General features: G+C 38.7%; 1 long non-coding RNA gene across 1 annotated transcript; it reads left to right on the forward strand.

Moving 5' to 3' along the window:
- On the forward strand, positions 1 to 979 carry LOC129723846 (uncharacterized). Its single transcript, XR_008727828.1, has 3 exons — positions 1 to 187; positions 253 to 775; positions 903 to 979. It is a non-coding gene; the product is annotated as an uncharacterized LOC129723846 (long non-coding RNA).
- Positions 980 to 23278: the final 22299 nt, after the last annotated feature.

Here is a 23278-nt window from a genome sequence, read left to right on the forward strand (position 1 = left end):
CTTGATGATTATGTACTGGACCATGCAGTAGGCACTGTGGCGTGTGCTGCACAGGAATCAATGAACTACGAAGATTCGGTGAAGGATGCTAAATAGTGTGTCGGAAGACGAACTGAAATCACATCATCAAAACAACACTTTGGAAGCTTGTACCGTTGCCTAAAGTACAGAACGTTGTTGGCTCCATGTGAGTACTGAAGCTCAAGCGGGATAAAGCAGGTCGAATTTTGACAAATAAGGCTTGATTTGTAGCTCAAGGTTATTATGTGCAAAAGTACGGAGAAGACTTTGACGAGGTCTACGCTCCTTTTACGCAACATGCATAATTTCGTACATTTTTGACAATAGCGGCTAATCGAAAGATGACTGTGAAACACCCCGATAAAAAAACAACCTATCTTAATGGATCCCTTGACGAAAAGGTCTGTCTACATGCGTCAACCTCCAGGCTTTAAAGAAGCAGGAAAAGAGAAGCTTGTCTGGCCATCTGTCCCTGTGGTTTGGAGAGCAACATTTTTTATCGTGAAAGGTTCCGTAAACCAAGAAAATTATTTGCAGGAGGGTCCGAGAAAACGTCCGTTGCCTTTTATCAAGCAACACAGTTGTTTCGTTCAGTTTTGACCGGAATAGGCATCTTGCCGTAGAAAAGGCGATGGAGTGGTATGCCGCGAACAATGTTTAGGTGGCGCCAAAGGACATGAACTAGAACACACCAGAGCTCCGCGGAGCATCACGAAGACAAGAAAGACAATTATCAAAGAGATGCAGTTCAAGGGTAAGGGTGTTCTGCATGCGGTTTGATCGAAGGAGTCGGGAGAAAGGCTCGGCAATTAGTATTCGCTAAAAAGGAAAAAGGACACAGAAACATGATGTGATTTTTGCCTTTCTCTTTTTCGGTATAGCAATCACTGACAAAACCGAAGGTAACAAAGTGCTTCAAGGGGCCGAATGGCATATATTACTCGACTTGGTTCGACGAGGTGAGCATTTTCTGTATGTGTGTGTATGTTCAACTTTTCAATCTCACTCGATTTTCTCAGAGATGGCTGAACCGATTTTCATAAAATTATTCTCAAACGAAAGGTATAGTTGCCCCATAACACCCTATTAAATTTTATTGTAATCGGATTTTTAGTTTTTACGTTAGTTATCAAAATGTAGAAATCACGAAAGTTCATTATCTCAGAAACTACACAACCGATTTGAACAAATGAACGGGCCATCTCCAGAACCCTACCTTTGGAATTTTATAAAGATTGGACATGTGATTCAAAAGTTATGGAAAGAAACGTGTTTTAAAGACTGTTTAATCTCACATATATTTCTCAGAGATGGTTGGACCGATCTTCATAAAATCAGTGTCATATGGAAGGTCTAGTTGCCCCATAAGACCCTATTGACTTTTTTTTGCAAGGACTTTTACTTTACCTGTTATGTTTAAAAATGTGAAATCCAGCTTCGAAAAGTAACATATACCGATGACTACTACTCACTCATTTTTCTCCTAGATGGCTGAAACGATTTCCACCAAATTGGTTCCAAATGAAAGGTCTAGTTGCCCTATAACACATTTTTGAATTTTACTATAATCGGACTGTAACTTCGTCTGTAATGTATCAAAATGAGAAAATCACGAAACTTCAATATCACAGAAACTACACAACCAAGGTTCGTTCATTTAAAACTAATTTTGTTGAAACCGGTTGTGTAGTTTTTGAGATACTGATTTTTCGTGATTTTTACATTTTGATATTGTCTGTTTCTTTCAAAACAAAACGCGCCAAATTCGTCGCAGAAATCGTCGCCATGCAATTTGTACGGCGAAGATTTCTGCGACGAATCCGGCGCGTTTTGTTTTAAAAGAAACAGACAATACATAATCTCCAAACAAAAAATCCAATTACAATAAAATTCAACCAGAGGGGATTCACTGCTGTCAAATTTCATATATGTGTGCGTTATCGCAGATCAACTCTGGTCCATGACGTTTTTTGGTCCATGACGTTGTAACTAGGAACAATAATGGGGGAAAAAATCACTGCACAACACATTCGTGAAAGTTTTCCGCGGTTTCTCGAGTTTTGATAGAAAAACGTTTTAATTCTATAATATTTCACATCGATCAGTTTCGTGACCAAACGTAAGTACGTAAGTACTGGGCTGCGCGATCATTTCCGAACAGCACATGCTCACGTCTGCTCTTTCTCCGACCACAAAGCACTCACACTCCGACTATGTCTTCCCCACCTCGGTCGAGAACACGGCCGTGGTTTCTGGTCCCTTCGCCCTCATTTGCTGACCGATGAAAATGTGGCGGACTTCCAATATCGGTGGCAATATTGGACCCGCCAGCGCCGAAACTACGCATCTTGGATGGAATGGTGGCTGCCGTATGCTAAGCCCAAAACCAAATCTTTCTTCAAATGGAAGTCGCGAGCAGTTTTTGATGATTTCCATAACGAACACCAGCGGCTCTACTTCGAATTACGGCTAGCCTACGATGGCTACTACCAGAATCCAGCGATGCTACAAACTATAAATCAGCTTAAAGGTGAGATGCTGGCGCTGCAGCGTAACTTCTCGCATATGTTTATGCGCATCAACGAAACGTACCTGGCTGAAGAACCTATCTCTGTTTATCAACTGGGAGAACGGAGCAGGAAACGAACCATCATATCCTCTCTGCAAACCGAACAGAACGAAACCATCGACCAGCCCCAGGCCATCGAGGCGCATATGGTCGACTATTTCTCCCATTTATACTCCGAGGTAGAAAGAGCAGAAGAAGCTGACGACGACACGTTCGTCTGCGAAAACTTAAAGGGCTATTCCCACTGCTTCCGTTCCGGGACCGGGCCCAACGAAGCCTGTACGAGTGAGATAACTACGCTAGAGATTCTCGCCGCAATACGAGCGAGCGCGTCACGAAAATCGCCCGGTTCCGACGGTCTCCCAAAAGAGTTCTACCAGCGCATGTTCGACGTTATCCACCGGGAACTCAATCTTGTGATGAATGACGCTCTTTCTGGCAATTTCCCCACAACTTTCGTAGACGGCATCATCGTCCTAGTAAAGAAGAAGGGTGGCGATGGCACAGCCCGCTCGTATCGCCCCATCTCGCTTTTGAACACGGACTACAAGCTGTTTTCTCGCATCCTCAAAACCCGACTGGAGGATGTAATGCGTCACCATCATATACTGAGCGACGGACAGAAATGTTCAAACTCAGAGCGGAATATCTTCCAGGCAACTCTCGCTTCGAAAGAAAGGATAGCCAGTCTCCGGCATCATCGTCGCGCCGGGAAACTTGTAAGCTTCGACTTGGACCATGCTTTTGATCGAGTCCGGCACTCCTTTCTCTTTAAAACCATGCGATCACTCGGCGTCAACGAACGCCTCGTCACACTGCTCTCCCAGATCGCTCAACGCTTCAGCTCTCGACTGCTTGTTAACGGACATCTCTCACGGTCGATTGACATCCAACGTTCGGTTCAGCAAGGGGACCCGTTGTCTATGCACCTCTTCGTGCTATATCTTCATCCACTGGTGTGCCGACTCGAACAAGCATGCGGGAATGATCTACTGGTAGCTTATGCAGACGATATCAGCGTGATCGTTACCTCGCCTGAACAAATCGAAGCAATGAATGAGCTGTTTGTTCGGTTTGAGCTAGTTGCTGGCGCAAAACTGTTGCAATCGACGTGGGTTACTATGAAGAAAACCAAATAAAGGGCTATTCCCACTGCTTCCGTTCCGGGACCGGACCGTGGCTGTTCCGCGTGTCGTCCGGGCTCGTTTGAGATTGATTGCATGCGTTCTTATGAACGCATTCACACCGACGCGCCGTGCCCAGACCGGGGCAGCGTTGAGTTGCCGTCGTGCTGCTGCAGTGCGAGAGAAAAACTATCGTTGCCGACGATACTTTGTGTTGGCCTGAGAGTGCACGGAAGGCACTCGGGTGGATGCGTGTATGTTGTAGTGACATATTTCGCGCGGAGTGAGCTGCGGTATGAAAAAAAGAGAAAGACGTTCTTTCACATACACACATCAACATTTCTCAGCCAGAGCGCAGCGCGGGCACGGTTCAAGCACGGCGCAGTGTGAATGCATGAAAAGTCCCGGACGAGCCCGGTCCCGGCCCGGTCCCGGAACGGGAGCAGTGGGAATAGCCCTTAAATGTTCAGTGGCTGCAAACATCTAGCACGGTTAAAATATTGGGTGTTATTTTCGCCAACTCGATCCGGCTGATGACATCATTGAATTGGAACGCTGTGGTTGGAAAATTTTCACAATTGTTATGGTTGCAGTCGTCGCGCTGCCTATCTTTGCTTCAAAAGGTAACTGTGCTTAACACTTTCGGTAGTTCCAGAATCTGGTATCTATCTTCTATCCTGCCACCATTTGCCGTACACACAGCCAAGATTACATCGAGGATGGGCGCCTTTCTGTGGAGCGGTCTTGTAGCCAGAGTTCCAATAATGCAGTTGGCGCGCAACCGCGAGCATGGCGGCTTAAAGCTTCAATTGCCGGCACTTAAATGCAAATCACTAGCCGTTAATCGGCATTTACGAGAAATCGATTCCATTCCTCATTATAGATCCTTGCTTCTCCAAGACAATCCCCGCCCAACAATCTCGATGGATAATCCTGACATCAAAACCATCCTCACCACTATATCCCAAATTCCCCTTCAAATCCAACAAAACCCCTCCGTCGATCTAATCCACCAGAACTTCATCCGGCAAACCGAACTGCCAAAGGTGGAACAGAACAATCCGACTACCGACTGGCCACGGACATGGCGAAATATTGCATGCAAACAGCTCACATCGGTAGACAAAAGCTATCTGTACCTGGCGGTAAATGGCAAAATACCACACAACAAACTGCTCTTCGTGATGCAGAGAGCTGAGACTGCCGAATGCGTACATTGTGAGGATCATGCGGAGGAATCGATAAATCATAAATTCTGTTCCTGTGATCGAGTTGGTCCTGCCTGGGAATTATTGCAGCGAGAAATCACCAACATTTTGAGAGGATGGAGACGACTCTCTTTCGACGACTTAATCATACCGACCTTGGAAAGGATTTATCAAAGAAAAAAAGTAAAAATTATAAAAATGTTTGTAAATTATTTATATTATATTAACGCTCATAGTAACGATAGAATAATAAATTTACAAGGTTTAGAGTTCCATCTCAAGTTATAAATAACGAAAATTGTTATACGCTATTGACAAATAAAAAAAAAAAAAAAAACAGAACCAAAACCAAAACAAACGCCATATTGCCGAATATGTTGGTTACACGATGCTTGACAGATAGATCCCCCCTGAATTCAACAGAGTCTCATTGGACTACTACACACACACACACAGACACACACACAGCCACATACACAGACACACACACAGCCACACACACAGACACACACACAGACACTAGTGTATCATCTTCAATACTGCGATATGGAGGTCCAGCAAGGCATGGGGCATTAAAGACTAATACCCCGTTTACACTACACAGTATATCACCTGATATCAGGCGATTCGTGCTATCGAGGCCATATCACCATCCAAGATACCTAACTTCCACATTTTTCATACATTTTTAATAACATGCAGATTAATGATATTGTCATTTTTCGCACTTAATGATATTTCCACATTTTTTGCACTTCTAAGTACGAGAGAAAAGTGTGAAAATGACTGTCAGAGTGGGAGTTTATATTGAGGGGTTATATTTATTTTCAGGTCCCATTTTACCAACACTTAAAGTTTGATATGTCGCAAGCCAGTTTTCAGCACCATTGTGCATATGGTCAGGTTCACCGGGGCACCCGATTTTTGGTTTATTAACCTCGGCAAGAGTGGAAAACTTGGCTGTAGAGCGTGCTTATAGCGGTTATCCGGAATTTCTGATGGTACGCTCAATTTTAAATGATGCGCCGATTATTCTTGATTCTTCCGGAAAGTTTCATGTTTGAGAACTAAACATTCGTACACATTATTAACATTTTTAGGATGGCAGCACCGTACAGTCGTCCACATGGATACTGAAAAAATTGTTTCACCTTTCAGCAATCATGTCTTGGCCTTGTCGTCAGTTGATTTTGACGTTTATTTGTTTATCATCTTCGCTGATATCCCATACAATCGAGCTGTCAACGGATATCACCTCGGCTACATGCTATCGCGGATATCATGTTCGAAAACCAATTTGACGCAACCTCACAAATTCCGCAGTTCGCGTTGCATGCGAGAAAAAAGGAAGGAAATATTTTTGCTATTTTCATCCCGCACATTTTGACAATTGCATATGAGAGTTCACGTTGGTGTGAGCTAACTAACTGACATCTCTATCCTAATCCCATTACTCTTGTTGTCTTGTTTTAGCTTTGACCTTTTTTTTGTTTTCTTTTCTTTTCAATTACCACAGCAAATGTCAAATCATATCAGCTGTAGTGTGAACGCTCGATGTGATATCCGATATCACCTGGCGATATCAGGTGATATCCGGCGTAGTCTGAACAAGGCATAAGAGGAATCAGACGAAACTGTGCAGTGTGGTCAGGCTCATGGCCATTCAAGTCGCGAGTGCGCACAGTGCGTTCAATGTAGGGTGAAACGAGACATAAATTAAAACTACACATTTTTTTCGATAAAACATACTACTAAATGCATAAAGATCTTATGTAATTCACTAATTCACAAAACTGTTCCAAACGCCAACACACTCATCCTATACCAGAAACCGTTAATCTCTTTGTAAAAGATGTGCATTGTAACGAAAACTGCGGTTTCTATGTTTTACTTACTTTTACATAATTGCAAAAGTGACTTAAGTGCAATTATAACGAATTATTTTTATTATTATCTTATATATAAAATAAAGTTACATATATGTGCGATCGCCCATAACTTTACAACGGAGCGTCTGATTTGAGCTGGCTTTGTTTTGTTGTGTTCGTCTTCATCCAAGGCAAATTTTTACCGCGAAAAAACTAGAACAATTTAAAGGAAAATTGTGGAATTCACGAAAATAGAATTTCCATACAACGAAGAAATGAGATCGCAGAAAGCGCAATGAACAACAATAATATGATAGCAATTTAAAATAGGTGACTCTCGACAGTTATTTTGAAATTATCCTTTAAAAGCTACCACCGAAAATTAAATACAAATAGAATCACGCTCAAATGGTGGCTACCGTCACGGTGATCGGTTCAACTATCTAAACATATAAAAATGCAGCTCTGTCTGTCTGTCTGTCTGATCCATAAAGGCTTGGAAACTACTGAACTGATCGGCGTGAAATTTTGTACATAGGGGTTTTATGGGCCGAGAAAGGTGACTAAGGTAGTTCGAGACCCCTCCCTATTCTAGAAAGGGGTCCCATACAAATGAAACACAAATTTCTGCACATCTCGGAAACTGACCAAGCAAAAGGAACCAAATTTGGCATATGGATGTCTTTAGGGGTAACAAATATGTCCATATTGGTTCAAAACCCTTCACTCTTCTATAACGGAGGGGTCTCATACAAATTAAACACAATTTTCGCTCAGCTCGAGAACCAATCAAGCAAATACAACCAAATTTGGTATGTGAATGTTTTTAGATGTAACAAATATGTCCATGATAGTTCAACACCCCTCCCTCTTCTGGATGGTAGGGCTCTTATACAAATCAAACATAAATGTCTGTGGTGGTTCGATACTCCTCCGTATTCTGGAGTGGGAGGCAGGTCTCCCATACAAGATAAACAGATATTTCAACCAGGTTTCCTGGAAAACAGCCTATAATGATCGGGTCGATGCTCAGGAGTCAAAACTCGACTCCAGACGCCATTTTTAAATTTAAGATGGAAATTTCTGGTTTCTAATATGGGTATTTCCGGAATCGTAATGGTGCACAGAAGCTATAAATCGATCACCATTTTGAATTCTAAGATAGCGATTTCCGGTGTCTGGAAAACTGCCAAAAATGACCAAATAAAAACCAATATGGGTGTTTCTTTAACCAGAATGACGCTCAGAGGCTAGAAAATTTTCTTCAAATGCCATGTTGAAATTCAAGATGGCGACTTCCGGTTTCTGGAAAACAGCCGAAGGGGCCAGAAATTGTCACAAATGCCATTTTGATATCCAAGATGGCGACTGCCGGTTTCTGAAAACCACCGAAAAAGACCGAATATTACTTAATATGGATATTTCTGTAATAGAGGTGATGCATAGACCCCAAGCATTGACCCTGGACACTATTTTGAATTCAAAGATGACCACTTTCAGTTTCTGGAAAACAACAAAATTACTGAAGGCCACCCAATATGGGTATTTCCGGAATCAGATTGATGCCAGAAAAACAGCTGAAAATGATCGAATACCACTCAATATGAATATTTTCAGAATGGAGGTAATGTACAGAGTCATAAATTTGGACGGTCATAAATTTGGACGGAATACTCAGAAATCTAGCGAATTAGTTTCGGCATGTCGAATTTCAGCGAATCTTTATCATTTACTAAATTTCATTGAAATATTTTACTGACATTGTCACCAGAATCACCGAATTCGATTGGCATTCTCTAGGATTCTCTAGAATTCCTCACATTGGATTCGTGAGCGTCCTTGAAAAGGATTCCTGAAAAAAGAATCCTCAGGAATGTCCTGTATATGGCCCTAGGATTCTTGATCTTGAATAAGAATCGTGAGTGGGAACCCTCCGGATCGTGTTTACGATTCCTTTCACGATTCCGTCACCGAGTTAAAGGTATCCTTGGGATTCTTACCCAGGATTCTCTGCGTGTTAGTAAGGGTACTTTTAAAATCTCCGGGCTAGATATCCATATAAGGTGGCAACTCTATTCATGATGCATATTATAATATCATAGCAATTAAAAAACCAACTTTTGATTATAGTTTTCTTTTTCCTTCCGTTTTGTCCGATTATTGTTCCTCATTCACGATTTGTTTTTATTGGGTGCATCTTCGCCGTTTTTTGTAGTTCTGGTTTTCGCAGCTTTCAAAAAATTTCTGAGGACATCCACGAGAAGAAATGTTGTTGTACTCATAACTATTATTCTCATCGAATCGAGTAAAAGCAAGCGGTGACTCTAACAAAATTTAATGCTTTCCCATGAAATACTTTTTTATTCTATTACATTCTATTCTTACCCACTTCGAGTTCCACTTCAAACAATATACATCAGAAAACTTGTGCAAATTTTCATAAACCCGCTCAACTATGTCTTCTGGTAGAGACAATGTCAAGTATCGAAATATACATGATGTTCGTTTGCTTACATTGCAGTTAACCCACTCCTCAAAAACCTGCCGGTTCACGAGTGATTGGCATGGACCTACGACAAATAAAAAATCTCGCAGAGTTGCAGGAAGTTGCAGCTAATTCTTATATATTTTGTAGAGGACACTTCAAGCAAACTTTTGATATATGTTCTAGAGAGGAACTCGGTGGAACTTTTTTTTGAACGCTAACGAAAGTATGAGAAACAAAGTTTCTCTATCAATATATGGCACTAATCTTGATTGTTATTTGCCATTTTATTTTATTGTAATACACGAAGTAATAAAAATTTTACCAACGTTTAGAAAACGAGCGACAATTTAGCACGAAATGTGAAACTAATGATTGCTCTGAGTTCGAAAGATGCTACGACCAGAGTCAATGGCCAAATGGCAACGTGATTGGGATGGGATGGTTTTGCGCGGGGTTATGTAGAAGAAACTCCGGAGCATGTAGTTTTTCAATGCGAAGCAGAAATCTCAACGCTAAATGTCGAGAATATAGTAGCACAAATGTTTGAAGACGAGAATACTTCGAATGTCGTCAACAGTGCAGTATCACAAATCATGACAGAGTTGCAGAGAATCTGGAGAATTTGCCAGCAAGCTAGTGATGCAAGGAATAAGATAAATAGACCTTTTTACGAGACGTTTTCAAACTCAATAGACCTTGCGAAAAGCTAATTACGAAATTTAAACTATTTTCGAAAAAATCTTATACCTTGAGATTGGCTCATATTACCTCGTAGTGACAACTGTTTCCTACGGAAAATTTTCCGAGAAATACGATGAAATTATCAAATTTGAAATAGAATTAACTGCATTTATCGAAAAATGGAAAATTTGGTTTTTGAATACAAAAATAATCTATCTGACAACACTTTCGCTCAAAAATAATACTTTTTCTGAACTTTTTGTGCTTCCACGGAGATGATTAACGCTTTTCGTTTCACTAGTTTGATTTTTTATTTTCTGATATCGACTATATTTGATTTGGCTAAAACTTTGCATAGATGTTTCTTTGGGTTAAAGATGCCATTTCGTGCTATTGGATTAACTTTTCGGAGCACGATTCATTTTTGGGAATCTATTTAAAATGCTATTTGGGAAGGTATTGATGGTTACAAATATTTTCAGAGCCAAAACGGTTTATTTGTTCGGTATGACGTCTTCGGCAAAGTTGTAAATAATAATTTTTCACTTTTTGATTTTGGTAATAAATTCTTCTTTTAATTCAAGTTTGATAACGTCGAGGCCTACTGCGTAGCTTAGAGCCTTCAGGCAAAAAAAAATATCGTACTCTAATTTTCGCTCAAGATACTGTTGTAAACATTTCTAACAAACAGGAGCAACTGAAAAAAAAAAAACGTGCGCCTTCCCAACAATATTTTTTTCCACGATTGCACTCAATAAATAATCATGATAATAGGACATTACCGCGAGTACAATCGATCAACGCCACAAATTCAATTGGTATACGCGTGTCTCCATTGTTTCATGGATTATTGCAAATTAAAAATCGTGTTGTTACATTTATAGCCTGTCAATCTGTCGATAACCTGTGCCTTGATGTATTACGTTTTGGTTCGCATAATCAATTTAAAAACAAGATGAATGTTTCGTTAAGTAATAAATTTTTCAACTATTCAGAGAAGCCAATTGGTCGATGCTACTAATGAAAAAGTAAAAGATTGGAGTCTAGAAACATCCGCTTACAAACCGTTGGCGACTAATTAGCCCATGCAGATATTCTTCCTCGTGCGTATCTACTTCGTAACGAAATCGCAAATCAGATCTCAAATCTCTTCCATTCATCCATTGTTCAGTCAATTACTATTTTAAACATAGATAATGAGAAATCGCTGGCAGAAAAATCATAAGTCATCTCGAGATAAGACTGGAGTGAAAAGTAAAAAAAAAAAACGGTTATTACCAACATACAGAACGTGAAGATCATAAAATAAATCCTTTTGGGAAATATAACTTACAGACTACAGGAAAGTATCGTGACAGTTATCGGTTTACGGCCCGTGAATTGTCCCCACAAATGGATCTCGTGTTCATCCAGGTGAGACTGTCGGCAATCACAATCACAATGCCGCCGTAAAGAGTGATAAATAAACAACAACAACAACAAAGTAACCATGACAATCATGCCCAGAGAGTGTCAATCGAGTTTAGTTGTCTATGAAAATGCGCACACGATTCTCAACCATCCGCTCTACTAGGTGTCCACTTGTGTCCATAGTAACGTTGTAACAGCAGGTCTGCCAATGAAAAAGCTGCCGCCTACTGGGCGGTGGCGGTGGTGGCAGGTGGAAGTGGACTCTCTGGTTCCACTAGGTGACACATGAATCAACGTTGTAAACACTTTTACGACTACCAATCACCGGGCGGGTTTCGATTCAATTGTTATTATAATAGGTACGAATAAATTGTAGTATCGTCGTTTGTTTGATAAGCAGCAGTTCCTTCGTCATCGTCATTGTCTTGCGCGTTGAGAAGAAACGTCCGTTTCACGTGACCAGCTCTTCGAGGGCACGATCACAGCTTGTGGGAATGGCATGAAATTGTCATAATTGCACCCGCGATAACAGTCGCTATCTGCGGGGAAACTGTGCTTCGCGTGATGGGTAATACCATGATTTCGAGCAGCATGTGGTGCTGAGTTCGATTGGGCTTGAACGAGCATTCCATGGCGTACTTTGTATAATTTGTGACTTGCTTCCGGGCGCGTGTGACGTTTAAACTAATAAAAGTAGGTCCATAAATCATGAATTGCAGCCGACTTACGCTCCGAGCTTAGGAAACGTGCGGATAAGTTGGAGGTTCCAATTTGCTTGGTATACGAGATTTTCGATGGAAAAGGGGTGCTTTTCGTTATCTGCACACCTGAGTCAGGGTGAGATAGACGAAAAATGTACGACCTTCAATCTGTTTCACATTATTGCTGGCTAATGACCAGCCAATAAAAAGCAGAACTTTTCTGGCTATGATACTGCAGTTCTACTGGAGCAGTGGTAATTTTATTGTTGCACTTTTTATCGATTTATGTGGCCTCGCTTCAGAAACGAGTACAGCAATTTGGAATGGCTAAGTGATATTTTAACCGTGCGTTAATCACCCCCAGAAGTCTACAACATCATTTACACCCGAGACGAAATAATGATGGTAACAATGTACTGAACGAACAACCGTTTTCGAATAAAGCGAATACAGTTCCATCCGCTGGGAAATGCATGACATCGGTTTTCTTGGATGCGTGTGAGAGAATTTTCAAAAATCAAAATCAATCAACGGCGAGTACTATGTGAACTGGATGAAGCTTTCGCATCATGAAAATCCACTAAGATTATATTCTTCGGATTATGTTAAACCCAAACTTGAAAATGAAAGCTCGGTGGTAAGAGATTTGCCTCGAATGAAGAGGGGGAATGCGCTGTTGATTTTTATGTTGAAAAGTTAGACAAGCTAGAAGAAGACTATATTTCTCTAAATTTTTGGTGAGCATTTATTAGACACAAGACACTTGTGAGTTACGAGGAAGGAATAAAAAAGCACGTTTAGGTTTTTTACAATACAGCAAAAAAGCAAAAGCAAAGCCTCGGTGCTACATTCCTATTCGGAACTCGACCTTCTGTTTATAGTACACAGACTTCGCAGCCAATTGTTTAGTGTACAGGACAATTGCGCTACGATCCTACTGACACTAACAGTCTATTCCGAGCCGAGACTCGAACCTACGATGGCTGGCGACGACTTGTTGAGCGAATAATCTTAAATTAGAATCAAGTGTTTAATGCACCTGTAAAGTCTAAACAATTTATATTACAACTGAACAGTAGCAAGCCACTAATCGCTAACCAAAACGCTTACAATCGATAAGTATAGATCAGCAAAATTTCCGAAAATCGGTGTCATCAGATTAGCGAAAAAAAATACATTAGCAAATAGTTAAAATATGTTGAAAAAAATCAGGTTCGTAGTGGTTCTATACCGTTTTCGAACGGAACTGTTGATGAAATATTTCGAACCTGAGCTGAGTGAAATGTGTGGAAAGGTTCGTTACTGGATGGAATGATCGACAAAAGGTTCGGCTTTTCTACATCGAATATAAACTGTTCATTCGAGAAAATTCTACGGTGATGGAAAACACTGTTTCTTTCTTATTGAACATACGAGCGACAACAAGAATGTTCGAGAAGTTTTCCAAAGCGCGCGCTGATTGGTTGCAATAATTACATCATTACGTTTGTGGAGGGTCGCGACGTGCGCTGATTGGACAAGCACAAACAGCGAAGAAGTATATAAGGTTAGCAACTTCATGATTTCAGCTACAAGTTTTTGAGTATCGAAGTGAGAAAAATGTGCAAAATCAAGCGCAAAGGTGTAAATCTAGAGTGAAATATTTTTCTTTACTATTGGAGAGGAATTTTTTGAAGAACAATTTTCTTTAGTGTGTGACAACAGCAATTGTGCTGCTGCTGTGTGAAGTAACCGTATGAGAGACAGTTACATTAGTGTAGGAGAGATATACTAGAGGTACACTTCATTTTTGCATTTTTTAGTTTTTATACCACACTTTAAATTAGATTAGGTTCTAATCAATTTCTTCTTTAGTTTTTAGGCTAAAAAAATTTTCATTGAATTTATTTTAATACAGTAGTTATTTATGCTTTTGTTGATGAGTTTTTCATTAACCCTGGAAAGATAATCTTATTTTATTGTTAAATCAATGCAAGAATTGCAATCATTTAAAATGCAAGTTTTTGTTTGAAATTTATTAAAAAGTGATCATTATGGTGTTAACATAATAAATACCAGAATTCAGTTTTTTTGAAAAACGAGAACGTCTTCTCACTATTTCAAAAAAAAAGAGGGAAATGTCACTAAAAGCGAGGAGTCAAATTGACGCAGATTACACTGTGCTGCAGTGATTCAGAACTTCTGAAGTGACCTAGTGTAGGTTGTAGGTCTTGTTGGGTGTACCGTTCGCTTATTTTATAAATTATCCAAACACTTATAAATTTTTGAAGTTAAGGTCAAAATACGATTTTTGGACTTCAGCGCATACAATTTTTTAACTCAGTCATTTCTTGACCGATTTTCAATATTTAGCAGTTTTGGAAAGGGAATAAACATAGTTTTTCAAATATTTACAGATTTGTAGCAATATCACCAAAACATGTTGAGTTATTTGAGTTTAAATCGAAATTTTTAGATTTTTTCACGCAATTTTTAAACTTAACTTGAAATTTGCCACCTATTTATGTGAGAATATTTATGTGGTCTCCGTGGCTCCGTGGTTAGCGATGTTAATCGGTTAGCTTATCACACGGTTGTGATATCGGAGTCAATTCTCGATCCAGTCCAGGATCTTTTCGAGCTGGAACTTTTCTCGGCTCAGCACTGGGGCACAGTGTATCGTTGTATTTATCCTACACATGCCAAATGTGTCAAAAACAATATAGATAACGATTTCTCTAAACAAATCTAGTTGATTGAGGCCGCTATTAGCCCCCAGACTAAAACTTTGAAAGTATATTCAATGACAAATCAAAAAACAGGTGGCAAATTTCAAGTTAAGTTGAAAAATTGCGTGAAAAAGTTCAAAAGTTTAAATTTAAACTCAAATGACTTAACATGTTTTAGTGATATTGGTACAAATCTGTATATATTTACAAAACTATGTTTATCCCCTTTCCAAAACTACTAAAATATTAAAAATCGGTCAAAAATGACTGAGGAAAAAAAAATTGTATGCGCTGAAGTCCAAAAAACCGTATTTTGACCTTAACTTCAAATTTTAGAGGTGTTTGAAAAATTTCTAGTATGAGCGAATGTTACACTCAACAAGATCTACAACCTACACTAGGTCACTTAAGAAGTTCTTGCATTGTTTCTTCATTTGTAGCACCGGGAAATAATTGAGCAACAGAAGCCAAAAATTTTTGTTTTCATAAAAAATATATGACTCAGCTAAATATTTACCGATTTTCACAAAACCACTTTTGTTCGATTCGTCATTGAATATACTTTCAAAATTTTAGTGTATTTGTAGTATCTTTTTCACAAAAAAGGTTGCAAATTTCAAGTTTGTTTAAAAAATTGTGTGAAAAAGTCTAAAAAATTAGATTTAAACTCAAATAACTCAACATGTTTTCAGTGATATTAGTACAAATGTATAAATTTTGAAAGCTCTGTTTATCTTCTTCCCAAAACTGCTAAAATATTGAAAATCGGTCAAGAAATGACTGAGTTAAAAAAGTTGCATGCACTGAGGACCGTATTTTGACCATAACTTCTAGTATGAGCGAATGTTATACTCAACAGGACCTACAACCTACACTAGGTCACTTCAAAAGTTCTTGCATTTTTTTTTATTTGTAGCACAGTGTTATCTTTTTAGAGTTAAACAATATTTTTAATTGAAAGAAAATTTCAGGCGCGTGAAGCTTGCTTCCAGGGCCTTTTCAATGTTATTTTTTAAAAACTTAATTTTGTTTGCGAATTGGCAAAATAAAACTCTTCAGAATATTATTCAGCGAAAAACCTGGACAGGAATGAAAATGAAAAGGCAAAACTAAGGAAAAAAGAATCAAAACAAGAGTATTAAAAATTTGAGTTATGAGAAAAACTGAGGAATATAGATACAGAATAAATAGGAATGAAATTGTGCAAAGGGTAAAATATGAAATCAAATAACAATAAAACTAGGACAAAAACTAAACCAATTTGAGACAAAAATAATTCGATATTAAAGAAAAATAGGGCAAACATAAAACTAAAGTGAAGCGAAAATAGAGGGAAAAAGAAGAGAATATATGGACAAGTATTTAAAAAATATGTAAATTTACAAAAGTATACTTAAATCGTGAAAAATTGGCTACGAAATATAGAAAACTTTTATCCTCGGGCCTTGGCAATATTATCCAACTATAATTCAATTGACTTCTAGCGCTTGTTTTTGCATTTTTTTTTCTTATTTTAGAATCGAAACATGAAATATTTTTATCCAATTTAAAAAAAAAAGTTGCAAATTGAAACTTTATTATGTTGTACTGTTGACAGAGAAGATATGGTTTACTTGCAATTCGTATACGTTCTCATTTTTTTACCAAGTGAACCATTGTGTTAGTGAAGTGAGAGCGGAGCCAGTAACGTTGAAAAGGAATCACTACGTTGACATTTAGCATCAACTGGGCTTGGGTTTTTTCTTTCGCTGAGATTTTTGAGCAACATAAGGCATTTCTTGCATCCGTTGTTCCTGTTGTTGCTCGCCCGTTCGTCGCAATAATACCAAGATCCACAGGAGAGACGGGAACAGAAATATTAAATGTGCAGATTTGTCTGCAAAACGCGGATTTTTAGAAACCATGTGCAGATTGCAGATATTTGCAGTTTTCCAAGGTTTCTGCAGATTTTATCAGAGTCTCCTCATATTTGCGTAGGTTTTTTAAAAATTTGTGCAGATTTTTGCAGACTTCTATCTACGCGAGAGAATTTTTTCGAATCACGGATAGATTTTTTCAGATTTCGAGCACATTTTTCCAGTTTTTCGAGCAGTTGCAGACATTTTCAAAAACATCTGGCATCTCTGGACGGGAATCAGAAGGATAACTATTGATATTGGTGTTGCTCATCTACTACACTGCCTATAATCGCATATCAGTCCCATTTGGAAAATCAACGAGTTGAGTAAACAGCGCTTGAACATATGTTTCTCGTTTTGGGTATTTCACCTGTTTGGGGTGGGTTATTCTTATTTTTTCGATATGATGTAATGAAATATACCGTAATCATAACTTCTTCATTAAAGAATTGCCTTTTTCGTGAAAATTACAATGAAAAATAAGGAAGAGACACATATGAGATTATTTAAGCCATCGAGTAGCAGAATAAACGCATACCAGTCTCACTTTCAACCACTCGGCGTAGGGGGAATCATTTTTTTCTCAAGTATTTTGAATATGGGCAGACGTTTCTGCCCGCAGAAAGCTTCTAAATATGCTGCATGGAGAATGGCGGAGACGTTTACCCACTACTTACCCCGACTTTAAGGTCGTCGTTGAAAACGCAAAATCTAAGGTGGAAGTCTTGGATTTGCTACTGAATAATTGGCTCTCTTACGTCTTTGGTGTTTCGAAATACAAGCTGAATAAAATTATTCCGCATTTGACCGTGCATTTAGCATATTGGAAGAGTGGTATTGAGAAAAGAAAGTTTCTAATTTAATTACAACAGTGACTTGGCGGAAGACGACGGCGATGAAAAGCGATACAAGCTGTTTTTAGCTAAGCAACTAAAAACTATATCTTCTGAGTTCTGACAATTCCAACTTGAATGATCATTTGAAGTGAGCAGATCCTCTAGAGGAAATCAACTTCTTACAGAAAGCAGCATTGCTCAAAGCTATTATCCCCCTGATTGACGAAACCAATAACCTTTCAAGAACGAACTTCCAGAAAAGGTTGCAGTTTCAGTGTCTACTTAAAATGAACTTTTGTGTCGAATTTATTTGAAACAACCTTGCATTCATTAAATATCTGATGATTTTTTAACAGTACAAATCTAAAAAAACAGCACCAAATATTTGTTATATAGTTTGAAAAAAAAAAAAATAAAAAAAAATTGAACCGTGCACAGGAAAAACATTTGATGTGACTGATATGCGAAAATTTTCAAGATGGGACAATTTGTCCTCCCATTTTTTTCAGACTTTTTCAAATGAATGTTGTGGTCCCCGTGGTTCTGTGGTTAGCGATGTTGGTTGGTTAGCTCTCCCACACGGTTGTGATATCGGGTTTGATTCCCGATCGAGTCGAGGATCTTTTCGAGCTGGAAATTTTCTCGACTCAGCACTGGGGCACGGTGTATCGTTGTACTTATCCTACACATGCAAAATGTGCCAAAAACAATATCGATAACGAATTCTCTCAATTAGTCTAGTTGATAGAGTCGTTATTAGCCCCAAGGCTAAGTGTGCGATATTGTTGTTTTGTTGTTGTTTTGTTGTTGTTTTCTTAATTGATAGTAAATCAAGAAATAAATGGAATCTGATATTTAACTCGTAAACGATAGAAATCCATATGGGACTGGTATGCGATTATAGGCAGTACATGTGATGCGAAGTGGAATTAAAAAAAATCAGAGTACGATTAACGCACATACCTTTTCTTTCGTTCGATACCTTTTAACTCGCCATTCAGGCAGCGGTCGAGTGAGTAAGATTCCGTTTTTTCCTTTTTTAACTTTTTTCTCGCTACTTGCGATTTTGAGATTCTCTCGCTTGACTTCTTGCCGTGTGTGTTTGTGTTATCTAAACTTTATCATTCTACGTTTCATCGAATTGGGGAATTGTGTGTTGGGGAAATAGATTGGATTGTGTTACATATTTTATGCACACGGTGTTATCAGTTGGCCGTTTTGGAACCATTTTTTTGTAGATTGTTGTTTAATAAAGTCTGTACTCGAATATACAGAATTGTGCTGTTTGTCCTTATCCCCACTTTTAATATTATACTACGAATTTTGAACATGCTCGTGACAAGTATCTGATCGGATTGCCTACCATGGAAAGTCCTGACCGGACGGTTACGGACATTTTTCCCAATTATATGCTGTAGCTCTATGAACACAATACACAATAATAAATTTTATTTAATTATATTGAAATCTTGTTGGGTGGCGTGACAATAGACCACAACAACTAAAATTTGATTGCGTTTGGTTTCTGCGTTTTGTAATTAAACTTAGAACTCTGTTTTGTTTGATATGCATAGTTGCATTTTCAGTTTTCTGGCTATGAATGGAATTTTGTTAATTTTTGAACTCAGTAGGTGTTTTGGTTTATTCATTTGACAGGTACGAGATTATCGGTACGAAACGCTGTGTCAGCGCGTTTGCGTCGGTAGTAAGGAATAGAGTGATCGTCCGTAATTATCCGGTGCGAACGCGCCTTCGGCCCGGGTGAGTTTTGTTCGACAATGGGTTTTTGGAGTGTATCATGGTGACCGTTTAGCCGGAGACTGCTCACTCGTTGACTCTATCTTAGCACGTTGCAAACCGAAGTAGATTTCGTTCGGTCGATACATGTCGTGATAAATCTAATAACTAGCGATGTTTATCTTTCAAAGACCCTCGTTTTCTGAAGTGCGTTTGCTTTCTCGAAGGTATTCGAGATTGCTTACAGAATTGGGTTGTTTAGCTATATCAGTTTATAAATCATCTGAAATAGCTGCATTTTCTAAGCAAAACGTGATTTTCAAAATTTTTTTATCGTTGTCATTAAATTTTTAAATCACGATTAAAAACTGCTCAAAATCTGCCCCAAATTGCTATAATGACAGTCCGCCCATATACCAACTGTCATTGTAGCGATTTTTATGTTTTGTTTAATCGAAACACAACGCTATAGAATTTTAAAAAATCATGTTTTGCTCAGAAAATTACACTCTTTTAGGGGCCATCCACATACCACGTGGACTGCTTTGGGGGGTGGGGGAGCGGTGGGGTGTATGTGTAATGTCCACGGTCCATACAAAATTTTTAGAATTGATATGGGCACTTGTCCACGGAGGGGGAGGGGAGTCTGTTGTCCGTTGAAAATCTGTCCACGTGGTATGTGGATGGCCCCTTACCTGATATATAAAAATCAGAAATCTGTGAGTAGCTAAACAACCCAATTGATATAGATACTTAGGGGCCATCCACATACCACGTGGACAGATTTTTAACGATTTCGACCCCCCCCTCCCCCTCCGTGGACAACTGCCCATATAAATTTTGAAAAAAGTGTATGGACTATGGACATTAGCCAACCCCCCCCCCCCCAAAGCCGTCCACGTGGTATGTGGATGGCCCCTTCGATGCTTCCGGTGGCAGATGATTTTTGCGTGCGTCATTCTCAGGGGATCGCGGTGTTTGAATCGTTCGTTCGTTTTTATAATGAGCTAGCTTCGCGCGCAACATTGTTCGTTTTGTCACTTACCACGATGACCAAATCCTACCTTTCCGTCGCAGTCGTGGAGATGCAGAGGTAAACTTAGTCTCCGACAGCGACGACTGTAACACTAGTCTGTCCCAAAAAAAATGATGTTGAAAAAGTCAAGGTGCTCCGCCATAAATTGAAAAATATTGATTTATGAAAAAAAAATGACTTTTTCAAGCTACAAAACCACTCTCACACTTTTTTCAATTCTGATCGATTCCTACATTTTTATTTTTATTTTTGTGGGGTTGTTTTTGAATATTTTTCATTCACAGAGCCCATTGAACATCGCAGAAAAGTGAATTTTTCTTATAAATTTTAGATAAAACCCTTCAAAACACATAAAAACAAATTCGGTCGAAAACTGAAATATGTACTGCAAAGCGGGATTCAAGACGAAAATTTACATTAAAAAGATCTTAGATTTATTATTGGGGGGCTGAGATATTGGCGTTTTTACATGTGATGGAAAACTATGCATTTTCACAAAAAATCCAATACTTCTATTGCACAGCGTTTCATTATGCCGTTTTTGTGCGATTAATTGAATAGTGATTCAAATGTTGATTATAGCCATAAGGTATGTTCGGAGAAGTCTCAGGGTTTTCAAAAATGCATCTTTCAATGTAGAAAGATTGTTGGTTAAACCACCAATAAGTGAGATGAAAACAATTTCCTTAATAATCAGATTAAGATAGACGCGAGGTGTCTTCGACAAACAAGAAACTTTGCTGAAGAAATTATGTTTCTATCTCTTATATATTACGAGCAACATAAAGTTTTCTATTAGAAGGCACTAAAAATCACAATTTTCGTTATAACTTTTTTCGCAGATTTTCCCGAAATTTTGAACCTTCTTCTAAGTTATCAGTCATCCAAAAATGCTTTTGTTTTCTGAACATTGTTATTTTTTATCTTCCAACAGTTATTTGAGATATTTGTAAAAACGCATGGTTTTCAATCACATATAAAAACTCCAATATCTCAGCCCCCGATAAGATACCAAGGATGTTTTCTTATGTAAATTTTTGTTTTGAGTCTCGCTTTGCAGTACATATTTCATTTTCCGATCAAAAAATTTTTTTATGTGCTTTGAAAGGTTTTATCTAAAATCTATAAGAAAAATTCACTTTTCTGCGATGTTAACTGCGCTCGGTGAGTCAAATAATTGAATGCGATGCTGAACTAATCCATGAAAAATATTTAAAAACAACTCCACAAAAATGAAAAAATATATGGAAAAATGTGGGAATCGAACAGAATTGAAAAAAGTGCAAAAGAGTGGTTTTGTAGCTTGAAAAAGTAATTTTTTCATAAATCACATTTGGGCAACCTAAAAACAATTTTTCAGAAAGTCGAAATGTTCTACAAAAATGCTATAAATAACATTATATTTCAATTTAGGGCGGAGCATCTTTTTTAACATCGATTTTTTTGGGACAGCCTACTGTAACATCTCCTTCCTTACAATCTTTTTCTTCACCCTAACGATCGTAAGGACGTGGCTGGCGCCGTTATCGATCCATACAAAGCGGAAGCTACCGAATTGTTGCACAATAAAGATGGTAATCTAATCCCAAGTAACCATATACGTGGTTCTCTGTGCAACTTCACTAGCTCAGATCCATCACGGAGGAGCAACTACGAAATGTGTGGTCGTCAAGCTGAAGCTCAAGCTTAATACAAGATGGCGACTTCTGTTTCCGGAAATTACCAAATATCACCTAATATATATAAGCCAAAAATCAATCACGACCTCTTTTCAAATTCAAGGTGGTAACTTCCGGTTTCTAAAAAACAGCCAAAATAGTCTATTTGACATCTAAGATGGGTATTTTTTGGACTATTTCCATTTAGGTTGCCATATTTGTGCTCTGCGCCTTGCGTCCTTGAAGATGGAAATTTTGAGGTTGTCGATTGTCCTGGCTGAATTGCACGAAGAGGATCTATGTCAAACACAGGAGCAGCTTACTTCGGTATTAGAAGTTACCCACCAAGCCATTTTCAAGCGATTGCATGCTTTGGAAATTATTCAAAAATAAAAAATTTGGATTCCATATGGACGAGATTCGTTGAGTGATGGAACGTTTTTTTGTTTGTGAAACCCCAATTCGTCATCGCAAAACCCTGATCGATTCAAAAATCCAAAGAAAATAAAGTCGTGAGAATTGCCCAGTTATGCTGTGTGTTTGACGGAACCAAGTCGGTGTTTTTTTTATGGGCTGTTGAAACCCAACGACACGAACAGAGGAACGAAAAAATGATTCTACTGCATGACAACGCTCGGCCTCATACTCACTAATTACTCATAAGGTTGTAATTAGTGATGGGCAATACTTCAAATGGTTTTTTTGGCATCTCTAGGTTTCGCACAACCAAAAGTTCAAAAATAATGGGCGACGCGTAAATTCGCCATTTTTGATAGTATGTACTCTTTCGAATGGACTCACAGCACTGTCTTCGATCCGCTTTAGATTCATTGCGGCTTGAGCTCCAGAGAATACGATGGGTCAAAGAAGGTAATTATTTGCTTTACGTAATTATTAGACGTTCTCTAATGGGCCGTGTATGGCAGGGCAGAACATCTGGAAAATTCTCGAGAGGAATTACTTGAAACAATGAACAATGAACAATGAAAAAATCGTAGTGAAATGTACGTAAAATGGAGTAGTAAGTACGTAAAATCTAGGTATACCTATACCAGTGAAGAATGCGAACTGATCCCGCTTTTCAGCGCATTCTTTTTTTCTGGTCCCAGTCGCACCCACTTCGGCATAAGTTCTGAATCAAATGTTTTCCGAAAAATGTAAAGGCGTCGTCGTTCGTCGATAGTTCCTCACCAGGAAGGTGCGGTGAAAGTTCCTGCTTCAGGTGGCCGTCGCTGGCCGAATTCTACACGATTCCCAGCACTTGGTCATAATGTACCTCTCTATCTTCGCAGAACTGCACCCACTGATCAGTTTTCTGCTCGCCCATAGTTTCAG

The sequence above is a fragment of the Wyeomyia smithii genome, chromosome 2, assembly GCF_029784165.1.
Source record: "Wyeomyia smithii strain HCP4-BCI-WySm-NY-G18 chromosome 2, ASM2978416v1, whole genome shotgun sequence".
Lineage (NCBI taxonomy): Eukaryota > Metazoa > Arthropoda > Insecta > Diptera > Culicidae > Wyeomyia > Wyeomyia smithii.